Source organism: Cricetulus griseus, chromosome 4, assembly GCF_003668045.3.
Source record: "Cricetulus griseus strain 17A/GY chromosome 4, alternate assembly CriGri-PICRH-1.0, whole genome shotgun sequence".
Classification (NCBI taxonomy): domain Eukaryota; kingdom Metazoa; phylum Chordata; class Mammalia; order Rodentia; family Cricetidae; genus Cricetulus; species Cricetulus griseus.
In genome coordinates this window covers 185,144,372-185,157,060 of record NC_048597.1, presented here as the reverse complement: position 1 = coordinate 185,157,060, position 12,689 = coordinate 185,144,372, and the positions used below count along the sequence as shown (strand labels likewise).

Sequence of the window (12,689 nt, the reverse complement as noted above, 5' to 3'; positions counted from 1 at the left end):
TTACAAATATAAGTACTATAACCCTAATTATTTTGTTAAAATCAAGAGTAGGAAAAAATTAAGAATTTGACAGGTTAGAGTTCTATAGTTAAATTTGAAATTAAAAAGAACAAATATCAACAAAAGCGTCTTAAAACATTACTCTATGGGATAAATTTTCGATAAGTCTTACAACATGTAACAAGTGATTTTCCAAATCAATAGTAGTCACCAAGAATCAATAAAAGTGATGACTGTAAGTTGTAGCAGACTAAGGGCCCCACCCAGTGGATACAACTTTCAAGCAGTAGGAACCAAACGTTTGCAGTCACCGAAGACTGTGAAGGCAGAAAGTCTGGAAGACACAGAAACATTTGCAGTCTTGACAGTGAACAAGGAGAACCTGGTAGACAACATCAAAAAGGTAGGCATTTGCTAAAAGAATCTCAGCATAGCTATAATCCACACCACCAGAGAAGCTAGGCAACAAGAAGGACTCTGAAAGAGACATACATGGTCCCCCAGAGAAGGGGAAAGGGACAAGATCTCCTGAGCAAATTGGGAGCATGGCGGGAGGGGAGAGGGAACTAGGAGAATGAGAAGGGAAGAAGAGGAGGGATGAGGAGGACGTAAGGGAGCAGGAAGGTTGTGTAGCAGGAAGAATAGAGGAGAACAAAATAAGAGATACCATCAAAGAGGAAGCCAGTATAGGTTTAAAGTGAAATCAGGCCCTAGGGAAATGTCCAGAGATCTACAAGGATAATACTAACTAACCATCTAAGCAACAGTGGAGAGGCTACCTTAAATGCCCTCCCCTGATAATGAGATTGATGACTAACTTATATACCATCCCAGAGCCTTCATCCAGCAGCTGATGGAAGGAGACACAGATACCCACAGCTAAACACTGAACTGAACTGGAATCCAGTAGCAGAGAAGGAGGAGTGATGAGCAAAGGGGTCTCTGAAACCCAGAGAAACAGCTGACCTGAACAAGAGGGAGCTCTTGACCCCCAGACTGATCACTGGGAAACCAGCATGGGACTGATTCAGACCCCATGAACATGGGTGTCAGTGAGAAGGCCTTGGAAATCTATGGGGCCTCTTGTAGCAGATCAGTACTTATCCCTAGCATAGGAATGGACTTTGGGATCCCATTCTACATGGAGGGATATTCCCTGAGCCTAGACACATGGGGGTAGGCCTAGGCCCTATCCCAAAGGATATGACAGACTCAGAAGACCTCCCCTCCCATGAAAGGCCTCACTCCCCCTGGGGATCAGAAATGGTGTTGGATAGGTAGGGTGTTAGTGAGAGGCAGGGTAAGAGGGGGGGAGAGGGAACGGGGATTGACATGTAAGACAAACTTGTTTCTAATTTAAATTAAAAAAAAAAGAAAATATATGAAAAAAAAGAATCTCAGCATGGTTGGAAATGGCCTTTTTTAAAAATCCAGAAAGAATGATTAGGAGACCTCATCTGGTTAAAAGCTTTGGTGGACAGCTCACATGCTGGCTAGATGGAAATGGCATCTAATGGGCACACGCTTAATGTCCTCTTAGCTGTTTTGAGTTTAGACACTGAATGAATTATCAACACATTTCACAATCCTCATTCTTTATTTTTTAAACGGGTAAAAGTTATGCTTTACCTCTTTGTTTATTAGTGTAGTAGTTGTCCATTGCCACCTCTTGTCTTTCTTCCATTGATCTCAGTAGCTAGTCAATTGACTACTGGATTTCTGGGTATATTCTTTGTGAACAGCCGATGGTCCACATGGTACTTAGAAATACAACTCAATACAGTTAACTGGGCTACATCTCCACGATCTCCTGCCTTCTGTCCTCTCCTCCACTCTCCTCGTGTGTGACGGTAGCATTTCAGAGAGTTAGGATTTCATCCTTGCTGCTGTCACTTCTTGGACTAGTTTCTGGTACACACTCTGTATTCACCAGCCCCTGCACACACCACAGTCCCATGCTTATGGGACCCATCTTCTCTTCATGGAAAATTGATACCAAGATCCCTGCTCACTCTCATAGCAGCTGCTGTTTTTTTCCCTCAGAGAACATTTCACGGTTTCACTCTGTATGTTTTATGTGTTAATCTGTTTGATAGCCATCTCTTCTCCCACAAGGTTACAGTTTTCCTATCAATGAGGGTCATACCCTTATATTTTAATCACTGTATTCATATACTTGGCTTGATGCATCATAAATACTCTTAAAAATTTTTAATGCCACTAGAATACATTCCTGTTTCTTTTAGATAAGACTACGCTTTCAAATGCCTGTTTAAAAACAAATAACTACCTTCCTCTGTTGTGATATCAATCTGATAATCACTTAATAGATTTCTAGGTGACAAGCATTTGTACATGAAAAATGTATATGCTAATGGACTAGAAAGAAAATGTCCAACTGAAGAACAAATGAGTTTTAATGGAGTTACTTACATTAGTATATGTGAAGGATTTCTTATAGAAGTAGAAATGACTCAAAGTCAGCTTGATCACCACCCCAACATGGGTGATGGATCAAAAAGCTGGAAATCTGGGGCACACTGCACAAATTTCAGGAAGCTTCACAGATTGGAGGGCCTTGGCTGGTCTTAGTCCCTTCTGGGCAGCTCAGTTTGTCTGGGAGTGTCTTTCATCAGTCCTTACTACATATAAAAGCTTGGGAATGGAGGACCCTACTATAGCTTATCAGCTTGGGGAACTTTCTGAAGCTATTTGAATTGTTTACTTCCTAAATTTTTCATTTATTTTTTGGTTTTCTGAGACACTGTTTCTTTGTGTGTAGCTCTGGCTGTCTTAGAACTTGCTCTGTAGACAAGATTGGCCTCAAAATCACAGAGATCCACTTGCCTCTGCCTCCCAAGTACTGGTATTAAAGATGTGCACCATCACCTGCCCTACTTCCTAAATTTTAAGGAGCTTCATGAAACATGGAATATTCACCTCCTTTTAGAGCAGTGGTTCCCAACCTGTGGGTCATGACTCCTTTGGTGTCACATATCAGATTCCCTGCATATCAGGTATTTACATTAAGATTCATAATGGCAGCAACATTACAGTTATGAAATAGCAATAAAATAATTTTGTGGTTGGGGCTCACCAAACATGAGGAACTGTATTAAAGTGTTGCAGGATTAGGAAGGATGATAACCACTGCTTTAGAGCATCCTGGGACTTATTCTGCTTCCCTCATAGCTGGAAGGCTGTATATTGAAGGAAAATACTACATGGTAGTTCATTGCCATTGTTACTACTCAGGCTGTTGCCCCTGGTAGTTTACTCAGTATATTTCCTTTCTGTTGCATGTTCTAAACTCTCTTCAAAGTGAATTCTTTTATCACATGCCAATCCCCTGTACCAGTGAAAGATAAAGTTAATCATATGCAGAAGCAATTCTATCACATTCTACCAACATTAGCCTTATAGTAATGGTAATAAATGCTTTCTGGAAATAGGAGAAGCACTGTTTGTCCAAAATCAGTGAATGGTCCATGAAATTATCCTTTAAAATACCTGAAAATATTGTAGTGATTATTTTTAAGCTACTGAAACATCTTATACTCTGGGAAAGACTGCAGTCAGCCTTATACATAAATTTAAGTAAATGAATATATTTAAGTAAAATGTATATTATATAAATATGTGTGTGTGTTTTTTCATGTAAAATCGGATATAACAAGACCCATCCTTCTAAACTATGGCTTCTACATGTGTTGATTCAACTGAGGGCAGATTGAAAATGTTCTAGAAAAAATGTATCTGTACTTCCCACATGCAGGTTTTCTCTTTCTTTATCTCCCTTTTCTTCTATCCATCCACCCTTCCTTTCTTTGTTTCTTCCTTTGTTTCTTGAACAATAGGATATATCAACTACAGACAGAGCATTTAAGTCATATTCAGCATTGTAACTAACAGAGAGGGGCTTCACTGTGAGTAAGTAATGTGCATCGGGTCTGTGTCATTCTGTTCTGTTTTGTATGAAGGATTTGAGAAACCAAGTGTTTTGCTACCCAGCAAATTTCTGGAGCAAACCTGAGACAGGTGACCGTACAGTGGGTTCTAGCATGAGTCACCCCACTGAGAGGTCAATGAGGCACCGTAAAGCAACTTAGGAGAGTAAAAATCATTTGTACATTTACTTTTGTTTCTCTGTATAATCATCTGTACATCTGTTTCCTAGTGATTAACTTGAAAGCTAGTTTTCGCTTTTAATTTAAATGTGACATACACAATCTCAGGCATGTTGAATTACTAAACAACACTTGCAGAGTGCTCCCTCTTTATTATAGCATCATAAAGAGTTATTGCCATGCATATATAGTTATTATTATATATTCCTTCTCTTCCTGAATTAGTAATGTATAACATCCATTAGATTTTATCCTCAAGAGAGTGATTTTTCTATTATAACAGACAAAATCCTATTTCCTTGACTGGTTTAAGACAGTATTTAAACATCCTTTCTTTAACATCCTCACCCTGCTTTCTATTATCTTCTTGTCTGATTTGTGGCCTATGACTCTACCAGAATTTATTGTTATGAATTTTTTTACTTAAGAAAAGTTTCTTTGAGTATATTATTTTTTAAAAAGCACAGCAGTATTCAATTTTCTTTCATCTTTGCTTTGAACACTCATCATGATATTGTTCTTTTAAGAAAAACAAAATACCATGCTTTCAACTCTATTGAGCCAGGTGCTGGATTCTATACTAGGTGGCATGCTGACTCCAGCTGTGTACGTAGAAAAATTTAAAGCAAGTTTGGCTTGTTTGAAATGGGAGCTAAGCTTTCTTAGAAGGAAACAAAGCCTCCTTCTCATCCTTTTCTCACATGGTCTTTCTCGCCCAAGTGAGGATAGCCTGCATCTCATGAATGGCTTCAAATTAACTGACTTTGTTAAGTAAGTGTATCACATGTACCCTGAAGAGTAACTGTTAGACTCTTAAATAGTCTAGGTTTCTTGGTTGTATCTACAAAGGGAGATGTTTAGTGAACAGAAATTCCAAGAGGGATATGCATGCTCAGGGTGCAAAGTTTGACCCTTGAGCTTTTCTTCTCTGAAAGTAATTACCCATTCTCAGTGCAAAGGGTCAGAATTTGCTCACACATGGAGTAAAATCACTAATATTTGTATGCAGAGATGCAGCATGCTGGTTTACTAAGAGCCTAGGATCCCACAGTTTCCACTCATGGCCTATTTGCTAAATTTGAGAGTTATGTTAAAACCACAGATTACCATAGAGTATCATATCAATATAGTACAGAAATGATATCTCATTTGAGAAACAAATGTGCCTCAACACACAACTTGTCTCCATACAAGATATTTACCAAACTTACTAGCATGAGTGAAAGGCCAGATAGCAGAGCTCAAAACCTACAGGAATTAATCATGGATTCTACTCTCATGTAGAATCAGAGACTACTAATCTCTTAGTTAGAGGCCTGGTACTTGATTGGAAAACAAGTAAGGAATATAAATAATAAGTTCCTAATAAAACAACCACCCAGGCAGTGACCCATCTCAATCCACAGCTGAGGAAAAATTGATCACTCGCTTTATGCATGTCTCTGACCTGGAATTCTTCTCCTTTTTCTATTCCTATTTTTCTTAGATTTGGTTTTTCAGTGTCCAGAATTTCCTGGATGATTTGTGTCAGGAGTTTTTTAGATTTAGCATCATTTTTGACAGATGTGTTCATTTCTTGCACCGTGTCTTCATTGCCTGAGATTCTCTTTTTTATCTCTTTCATTCTATTAGTAAAGCTTGCCTCCATAGTCTGTTCAAATTCCTAAATGTTTTGTTTCCAGAATTCCCTCAGTTTGGTTTTTTCCTTGATTTTATTTCCCTTTTCAGGTTTTAAACATTTTATTCATTTCCTTCCTCTGTTTGTTTGTGTTTTCTTAGCTCTCTTTGAAGGTGTTATTTATTTTCCTCTTTAAGGACCTCTATCATATTTATACAGACTGCCTTAAGGTATTTTTTTCTTGGGTTCAGCTCTGTTGGAATATTCAGGACTTGCTGTGATAGGGTTGCTAGCCTCTAGTGTAGACATATTGTCCTGGCTGTTACTGTGTTTTTATACTGGCATCTAGGTATATGGGATTGGAAAGATTATAGTTCTAGATGCTGATATCTATCTGATTTTGTTTTTGTTAGATGGGTATTTTCTTCCTTGTTTCCTGTTTCCTTTCTGGATCTTAGGAGAGTGTAGAGTCTATGTATTACCTGGTGAAAAGTTTTCTGTGAACCTGATAGGTGAGGTTCCAGGGAAATGTGTTTCAGAGTATTGGGATCTGAGACTTACTTATTCCTTGTCTCTACAATTTAATTTATCTTTAGTGGAATGTGATGTAGAACATGAATTCTGATAGATACAATTGCTAAACTCTGTCTTTAGCCCAGAGTAAATAAAATCAAATACCATCACACTGGAACATTTTCTTTGCTCTATAGCATATTTATGGATTCTTGAACCAAACTGTCCTCTAAATTTTATATCACACAACATAATTTTATTAAGAAAACTTATATTATAATTTTATGAGAGTCTCCTCAACCTGCTGGTCAACTACTATGCTATTTAGTTTCAATTGTCACCCTAACACAATCTGTAATAATCTGGAAAGACAGTCCCCATGAAGAATTGTTTAGATCAGGGTGGCCCATGGATATACTTGTGGGGGATTGCCTTGATTTTTTTAGGTGGGGAAAAGTCCCCTGAATGTGGGCAGCACCATTTCACAGGCTGAGCCCTGGCTCTGAACTGGGTAGGAGTGAATGCAGACAACTGATCAGAAACAGCAAGCAAGCAAGAATGTATTTATTCTCTCATTGCTCTTGACTGTGAATATGTTGTGACTAGATGCTTGCATTCCTGCCTTGGCTTCCCTTCATTGGTGGACTAGAACCTGGAATTGTTAAGTTGAATAAATCCTTTCCTTCCATGTATGCTTTTGATCAGTATATTTTATCGCACTAATTGAAATTAAGCCAATACAGCTTATTTTCATCTTATTGACATCAGAATTTGACAAACATCTTCTCCTACTAGGTGATGAACTCTACCAGAATATAGACCATGTTTTAATTTACCTGGCTCCCCACAACCCATCAGAGAGTATTTAGTATGTAGAATATAATAAAAATTATGTCATCACCTACATTATTTAAATGTCATGTTAATGTTAACTTAAAAACTTAAAAACTTGATTTGTTTTAGATAAACATATGATTTAATAAATAATTTTAAATATATACATACAGAAAATACACTTTTTGTTGAATTTACATACTGGAAATAACAATTACATAAAGTGAATTTATAATGTTACAGTCAAGCATGTAATTTAATAAAAATTAAATAAGGAGTTTCTTTAATGATACTAAGAACAGTAAATTTCATCTACTTTGAATACCTTAGATAAGTAGAATTATGATAAACAGTAATCAAACATTATCCTATTTAATCCTCACAAGGTCAGCACTGAATAGTGTTCAAAACAAGATTGTGTGATCCCAGAGAAAACTTCTGTGTCAATTTCATGCACGCAACATTGGCCATCATTTTCTGGTCACCATCTGTATCTGGATACTCTATAAAGTACTATGTATACCCTCTCACTGAACTTCCACAAATAGGTAATTATTATACTTATAGATACTTTCTTTGGAAAATTACATTGATCAGAAATTTAAAACTGATGAGTCCACATGAGAAAAAGTAACTAATGTTCATTATATCTTTTCCTGAGCCCTTCCTGAGCTTGCTTTTTCACTGTCACATATCCTAAATTCTATTAGGATCACAGTGGGAATTCATATATAAGACTATTTGGGTTAAAACTGTATTAAAAGCTAAATCTGTTGTTGCTTGGACTGTCAGTTTTGAGCGTATGATATCCAAAAGGTAACTAGTTATTATCAAACAATGAGACTTCTACAACCCAAATAAGTGTGTGCTCATAAGAAGCTACAAGCGGGCCATGTTATCAGCCTCTCAGGCTATTGTCTGAGCCCAGAGTCAGATAGATAAAAGAAGATTAGGAGAATCCATCTTCTTAAGCAGGAGATAAACTGTCCCAGGGCACATGGAGAGAGGGAGTTGGTAGATGTGGGTGTTTAGGTTGCCTGTTTAGAGTCTAGAATTTTGTTTCTTATAAGTTCAGTTCTTTGATGTTTGCCATTTTTAAAAATTCAATTTACTTTAATAGCACTTTCCAGAAAAGCAACATCTTCACAGCACTCACTGCTCCCTAAATCTTTAAAAGCCATTAGCAAAATGAGCTCCATGGTAGTAACTACTTCTTTTGAAGTGACTAGGAAATTGTCAGCATGTCTTAGGATGTGTAGCTGTGTCTGCAGAAGCAATGAGACAGTTTAAACTATTTTCTAGATACTGCAGGTAAACAGAAATTATATATAAGATAATTGGACTAAATACTGCTCCTCCTTTATATCAATAGCTTACCTGCCATGAATCAATATTAGTTGTGTAAAAGTTTATAGGACCAAGTTCAACCAAGTATTCATGATGGTGGAAAACTTCTCATGCAGCATTTTGGCATCCTTAATTTTCATGCTCTCTGATACCTATTTCAGTGAAATGCCATTGTACTGCAAAGATAGAACTGATTTAACTAATTTGAGGAATTTAGAAAAACATTATGTAATATTCCAGGTAGACAATCCTATTTTAGATAATGCTTTGGCATTTATAATAAGGTTTGGGGGGCCTGAACTGCTTCTAAGGGCTTGTCAAATAAGGCAGTGGCTTACATGCAGAGTATGTTTACAGCCTCAGGTGGAAGGTCAGCCTTCCTAGTGTTTTAGTCCCTTCAGGTAGCTGGACCTTAAACCTCTTAAAATACCCTTAACTCTACAGCTATAACTGGGAATCATATTCAAATTCTTCTAGCCAGTAATCAACAAGGCCAAGACTCTAATCACAGTCACTGATTTGAAAGCCATTACTAAAGAAAAAAATGTTAATAAAATGGATAATTTATATACATGATAAAAATTTAAATGTGAAAAGAATATATAGTAAGTTGGGCAGATTCAGTCCACCCTGTAATGAAAAATACCATGAAAGAAAATCGCAACTGTAATGAAATTGACTTCATCTTGTCATTACAACTAAGCAACAGGGGCCAGAATGATTACTCATAGGTTAAGAGCACTGGCTGCTCTTCCAAGGGGACCCAGGGTCAATCCCCAGCACCCACAGTATAGCTTTCAAAGTTCTGTAACTCCAGTCCCAGGAGACCTAATGTCCTCTTTTTGCTTCTGGAGTCACTGCTTACACGTGGTACACAAATATACATGCAGGTAAAACACTCATACACATAAAATAAGAAAATAATTTAAAAATTAAGGGAAATAACCAAAATTTAAACACAATTCAGGCTGTTTGGGGTATTATCAGTAATCTAAAGATAATTGAAAATGTGCAGGAGGAAAAAACTTATGGCAAATACTAAGCCATTTCATATAAGAGACATTAGCCTACATGGATCTTGGCATGATGGGGTAGAATGGACCCTGAGATCTTCTCCCATAAAGACAACCTTGAGAACATGGACAATTGTGTTAGGATCCACTCCAACCCCTCACTCCCAACCATTTGTCTTTTGGCTTACATTGACTTGAGACTCCACTAACAATGCTGTGCATGATGCAATCATTTTAATACCTCTCTGCATGTGAAATAACAAATGATGAAACATCATCCCACAGCCTCTTCCTGACATGGACTAAACCATCTTCTCTCCTCTGCACCTTTAGTAGCCACGAGTCAATACAAGCCAAATGCTTGCTCCCATTCCCTCTGCTGCTCTTTGTTCCCAGTGATCCATTCTTCTAGATCCATTCTTTCCCTTAATCTAAGTGATCAATGACACTCATTGTGGTCACAGTTGAAGCTCAGGTACCTGTACATTGTCTCTTCTACTGTGTAAAGTACTAGGAAAGAAGTTTTCAATAGGTGAAAAATGAGGGGTCGTGTAAATGGTTTGAGCTCCAAAGACAATTGTTATCATCCAAGTCCAGTAATTTCATCTATCTCATGAAAAATCAGAAAATCTGCCTTGAATAAACCTGACTTGCTTGGATACTTCATGAGTTGCTTTTCTTTCCTTAATGGATCTTGGGAATATATCCAGAATATGAGAGTCCTTCTTTCCTTTAAAACATCAATCTTTTTTTTCTTCTGCCCTAAAGTCCATAACTTTCTTATTCTCTCTTCATTTTCTCATCCACTCTATTCTAGAAGCTTTCACCTGTGTTGAGCCACCTCCTTACCTTGCTACATTTTAATCCTTCTCTAGTTCCAACCACCTGGCCCCAAAGTCTGTTTTGCCATTTAAAACAAAACATCAAAATAAAGTGTTATATAAGTAAGGTAAAAAAGAGCCAGGTAATCTGCTATCATCAACTCCATCTTACTGGAAATGGACAAAGGTGAGAAGAGTTTATCTAGCCTTGCATCTACTTGTCTTCACTCCTGCTGGCAAGTTGGTCATTCTTTTGATAACATTAGAACTAGATTCTTGAGTCTTCCAAAGTAGAATAAAGACAGCAGCTCTTCAGGGATCCTTCAGGCCTACAATACCAGGCTGGGACTGCTGAGACCACCAACCTTGTGGACTGAGCAAGTACCAGGTTCTCAGCCTCTTCAGTGGAAGACAACCAATGTTAGAATACATGAACCACAATGTAAGCCAGTCTATAACTCTAGAGAACCCTGATAAATTTTTATGTCTCTTCAGGGTAATCCATCACCATTCTGAAATTTCCAAGTTACCTGGAAATCATTGATTACTAGATGTATAAATCTTGACTTGATTTCTCATCGCTATTTAAGTCTGTGTTTCAAAAAAATTGTTTCAACAACAATAAAAATTATTTTCAAATGTATCCATTCAGCAAATGGCTATTTAAGACCTGCAATGTTTCATGAGTTTTTCAAGCCCTGTCATTTCAGTTAACTGTGATAAAATTTCTCAGGGCAGGAGAGGTGGCTTAGCCACTAAGAGCAATGGCTGCTCTTTCAATTACCAGGTTTGATTCCAAGCACATGGTGACTCACAATTATTTATAACTCCAGTTACAAGGGGTCATTGCTGTCTTTTGGCCACCTTGGGCAGCAGACATACAAATGGTGCACATACATATATACAGGCAAAAGCTCATATACATAAAACAAAAGTAAATAATCTTTCTTTAAAAAAGGACCTGTCTCCAAATTATAAAAAGAAATAAGCAAGAAATGAACAGACATTGGTAAGAGCTTCAAAAGACCACCAGACAACACTAGAGTGCCGCCCAAGTGGTTTCCTAAAGCTCCCTGCTAAGTGAGTTCCCTAGCTCACACAGGCAGCCTTCTCCCCACAGATATGACTGAATGCTTCTGAGTGAGTTATGCTCTTATAATTAAGTGCAAAAATATTTAGCACATATATGTCTATTTAAAAGCATCATTAAACATTAGTCATATTTAATGAGACCAAAGCCTAAGTCAAAGCCCTCAATGAAATGCAAGAAGGATTTGATGGTACCAGCCATAATCTAAAGTCTCTGTCTGTAGATTAGTATCAGTTTTCATTGAAACCAGATTTCCTGGGGCTGGAGAGATGGTTCAACCATTAAAAGCACTTACTGCTTCCATGGGACTGATGTTTGTTTCCTGGAACCTACATTGGCTCACAAGTGCCTGTAACTCCAGGTCCACTGAACCCATTGCTTTCTTTTAGCCTCTTTGGGCACTGCTTTCACATATATAGTGTGCATATGCACGCATCTCTCTCTCTCTCTCTCTCTCTCTCTCTCTCTCTCTCTCTCTCTCTCTCTCTCTCACACACACACACACACACACACACACACACACACACAATTAAAAGTGAAGATGAGTCTTGAAGGAAAAAAATGAGATTTCCTTATGTGCATTCATGCATGGAATGTTGAGTTCAGTTAGCGTTTGGATAAGAAGCTGTGTATGCATGCATTTGTAATGTCCTCATTCTTTCCCATGATCTCCATGATTTATGCCACTGCACTTGTAAGGGAGTTTCAAACCTGATTCTGCTCCATTGGTAACCACTCACAAAATAGCTGAGCTACTGTGAAAAACTTCCACTGCTCATGACAGGAAGCCGGTGAGCTCTGCATCTTAGTATCTGGATCTCAGACATGTTTATTAAGAAAGCAGTCATTTGTTAATTTAATGATTCTAATACCACCACTCAAAGATCCTTACCTGTGAGGCTTGGTGTTCAAATCATAGCATTTGTTTAGAAATAAGCCACAGTTTGTAAATTTTTTAAAATATATTTTTAGTTCAAATTAGAAAAAAGCCTATTTCACATGTCAATCCCTTATCCCTCTCCCTCCCCTTCTCCCCCACCTCCACCAGTTCCCCCACCCCATCCATGCACTGCTCCCCAGGGAGGGTAAGGCCCTCCAAGGGGGATCCCCAAAGTCTGTCAGATCATCCTGGGCAGGGTCTAAGCCCTCCCCCATGTGTCCAGGCTGAGAGAACATCCCTCCACATGCAATGGGCTTGCAAAGTCCTTTCTTACGCCAGGGATAAATACTGATCTACTACCAGAGGCCTCATAGAGTGCCGAGGCCTCCTCATTGACATTCAAGTTCAGGGGTCTGGATCAGTCCCTTGCTGGCCTCCCAGACATC

General features: G+C 38.1%; 1 protein-coding gene across 2 annotated transcripts in view; it reads left to right on the top strand.

The window, feature by feature from the left end:
• Positions 1 to 12,689, top strand: part of Unc13c (unc-13 homolog C) — a 401,427-nt gene that overhangs the window by 104,034 nt on the left and 284,704 nt on the right. The gene's annotated exons all lie outside the window — the stretch shown is intronic.